The sequence below is a fragment of the Triticum dicoccoides genome, chromosome 5B, assembly GCF_002162155.2.
Source record: "Triticum dicoccoides isolate Atlit2015 ecotype Zavitan chromosome 5B, WEW_v2.0, whole genome shotgun sequence".
NCBI lineage: Eukaryota > Viridiplantae > Streptophyta > Magnoliopsida > Poales > Poaceae > Triticum > Triticum dicoccoides.
The window spans coordinates 421,946,009-421,949,870 of NC_041389.1; the positions used below are offsets into that span (position 1 = coordinate 421,946,009).

The 3,862-nt window shown below is 49.2% G+C and overlaps 1 pseudogene; it reads left to right on the forward strand.

Moving 5' to 3' along the window:
• Positions 1-717: 717 nt before the first annotated feature.
• LOC119309643 overlaps positions 718-3,862 on the forward strand; it is a 12,656-nt pseudogene continuing 9,511 nt past the window's right edge.

Sequence of the window (3,862 nt, forward strand, 5' to 3'; positions counted from 1 at the left end):
TCTTTTGACAGTGTTGTACTGCATCTCTCCCAGTTCCTCATGAAGCAGAGCCAACTCATAAGCGGTGTCAAGGTCCCGGGGTTTTTGCATAGCTATCGCCATTCGCACCCCTGGTTTCAACCCGTCTATGAATCGGGTGGTGTAATGCAATGGATCGGGATTGCTTTCATATGCCATGAGCTGGTCATACAACTCTGCAAACTGATCCACATATTCCTCGACAGTTCCAGTCTGGTTGATTCTGAACATCTTACGCAACATGTTCTGATGCAAATTACGGCCAAACCTTCCTTGCAATAGGTTACAAAATTCAGTCCAATGCAGATCTGCAGTCTTCCTCTGCATCGACTCCAACCAGCGAGCGGCTGCGCCTTCAAACTGAGCAGTAGCATATGAAATCCACTTGCTATTATGCATACCCCACAACTTGAAATAATCCTCACACCTCGATTGCCACAGCCGTGGATTAGAGCCATCAAATCGTGGCAATTCGACCCGGGGGCCTGAACTGAACTGACCCCCTTGATCCAGAACCACCAAGTCACGAGGAGACTGAACATCGCATGGAGATGACAGTTCACGCATACCTCGGGCCGGGGGAGGAACGTAGATGTTGTGATTCCTCGCCTCTCGACTGGTTGAGGGGCCTCCCGCTCGCCCGTCGTAGTCGCCCTTGTCCCCCCGCTCCAGATCAGAGCGGATCTGCTCAATATCGAGATGGAGCTCGGAGCGGACGCCGTCGACGCGGGCAGAGATGAGGCCATCCAAGGTCTTGGTCGACTCCTGAAGCAGCTTCGTCATGGACTTGAGGAGCTCGTCGTCGTGGGATTTGAGGCGCTACTCGAGATCGTCAGCGACGGCGGTCTTGACGTAGTCATGGATATTGCGGCCCTCCGCCGACAGGTTCTCCATGGCCTCTCGCCGGTGGAATTCCCGGAACCTGGTGCGGTGCGGGTGGCGAGGGAACTCCAGGACGGAACGGCTCTGATGCCAGATGTAAGCTACTGATAGTGGATATTCGAATCAGGGGGAGGAATTCGCCATTGCTAGCCGTACAAGCACACACGCTACTAGCGAGGTTTGGCCGAAGCCACCAGATCCATCCCGAGTCCACACGCTACTGTAACAACGGTTATATCTCACGTACACCCTTAGCGGGCCCAGTTTGGGCCTGCAAGCCACTGGGGAAGATATCGATCGCGAGTGGGCCGAGTCGGAGGCCCACGAGTCAAGTCCTTGCCTTCGCGCGCTTCCTTCTGACCTGCCTCGATGCCTTGATCGCTGACAGTTACTCCCATCTTTCTCTCAAGAATACAGTTTTGATTTATTGCTAACTACTCTACTCCCTCCCGTCTAAAATAATTAGAGTTTTATGATTGTCCTAAGTAAAAAAACTTGATCAAATATACACAAATACCCTCTCTATAAAGAAATACTCCCTCCGTTCCTAAATATTTGTCTTTCTAGAGATTTCAACAAGTGACTACATACGAAACAAAATGAGTAAATCTACACTCTAAAATATGCCTATATACATCTGTATGTGATAGTGCGTTTGAATCTCTAAAAAACAAATATTTAGGAACGGTGGAAGTATAAGATTGCTTAGATCACTAACTAGGGTCCACGTCATCGCCCTAAACACTATAACAAAGGGCAATGCTACACGTCCGCCGGATGATAAACTGATAATATCAGCCGCCTCGGCAATTGTCGGATGCCGCCCAAAACACCGCCCGATCTACCATCCCAGCCAACTGGGCGCCTTCGCAACAGCTAGCTTGTTGCGCTCATGGCTTTGCAACAAGGACCTTGTTGCAAAGGTCCATTGAGACAGCATCACTGCCCCGCCATGGCCTGAGTGCCTCGGCCATGGAGCATCGCCGGCCGCCGGAATCGACGCTCCTCCTCCGAACCAGCACGCCGAGCAGCTGCCTCTACTCCAGCACGACAATGATGAAGTCTCACGCCGGGCACTTCTCTAGCAATTTCTGCAACCGAAGCTATGTTTCTGAAACATGTGTCTTGTTGCAATGCTTGCCCTTGTACGCTCTAACCCGGTGCACTCATTCTGCGCTTTTTGCAACCGGGGCTATGTTTATGAAACAATACCCTTGTTGCAGAAGTGAAAATATTGATCATCGAACCATTTTTCTTCTTTTTGAAACAAGTCCTCTATTGCGAAAACTTTCTAAAATTAAACCCTGTTGCCCAAAGAAAAACTTCACCATCAAACATTTATTTCTTTCTGAAACAAGATCTCTATTGCAGAAAGCTTTCGAAACAAGACACTTGTTGTAAAAAAACTAGCTGCACAGGACTGGTCGCCAGTGCGAGCGCTCGATCACAATCAATCTAATGACAATACAGGCGGCGGATGTTGTGCGGGCATCAGCCGGCTGAAGGTTAGCATTTTCCCTAAACAAAACAGACATATTCTTCTACTGATATGGTTGGCCCGGGATTTTATGAACTCGCCCAGGTCTAGGCCTGCCACTCAGGTCCCAAAGCCTAACAAACAAAACTCCATCGAAAGCGGGTATCGGGACAAGTGAAGAAAATATAGATCCTAGACTTCGGGACGCAACAAAAAGACACACATCATCGCAAGGCCCATACCGTTTTGCCACCTTCGTCCTCAAGGGAGGCGATCCCACGGAAGCTACCATAGGTAATCTTTATCAACGAAAGAGATGCTTACCACAAGATTGGGGGCAACGGCAAAGGGCATGATATGGTAGCTTCCGTGGGATATGTGAGCATACAGAAACACTTGGTATTTATCTAAAATTCTCTGCACCAAACACACCCCTCTTTAATTTTGAAGATTCAGTTACTCCCAATAGGTTTGCGTCTTCTAAATCATGCAATTCAAAATGCCCTTAGTTCAGCAGCTCGGAGTGACGCGTCCCCCATCGGCCCATCCTGTCAAAATGCTGCCACATCGGCCGTCCTCCACGCCCACGAGCATCATTTTTTTATATAAGGCAAAAGATTTACCATTTTCATTGATTAAGGAAGAAGATTTTAGACAACTAGCCGCAAAGCGGGGAACAAAGAACTACTCTCGTGGCATTACAATATTCAAATGGGTGGCACCTGCCAAAGCCCAAAGATGGGCCTCCTCTTTGATCTTCGCGACGATCGTCATTGTAGTAGCGGCGGTGTTGCGAAAGACCCTCGCATTGCGCTCTTTCCAAATCTCCCAAGACATAACATGAACAAGGAGGCGATTGCCTTTCTCTGGTTTCCACGCTCAATCACATTTTTAATCCACCATTCTCGACGAAACCTCAAATCTCCAGCTCCTCACCACATCACCATGTAGGCCAATCCACGCAGCAACCTGTACCCAAATACGTTGGGAGAACCTGCACTGGAAGAGAATATGCGCCGTGGTTTCCTGAACTTGCTTGCAAAGCGGGCAAAGGTTGTAGTTTGGCCAGCCATGACGGAGCAATCGATCGGCCGTCCATACTCTGTTTTGAATTATCAACCAAGCAAAAAACTTGCACTTCGGAGGGGCCCAAACCTTCCAAACAGCAGTAGGCATGATGCTAGTTGTGTGTCCTGCAAACTACGTCATATAGATAGTAGACGCCGAATTCTTCTTGAGTGGCGAACTTTCGATGGATAGTATCTTGCACACTATTGTTGAAAATAACAGAGGATAGTTTCTCCCAAAGTGTGCTCCAGGGTGATTCCATTATGGATATCAATCTGACTAACCTGCCCATGAGCATCATCACCTGGTCCTCCTCTCAGTCGCCGTCCCCGTCGCTGGCCCGCCTCCTTCTCCCTGTCCCTCCAAGCGGCCTCCGCCAGCGTCAAGGACTAGTTGCGCCACCAGAAGATGCGGCCC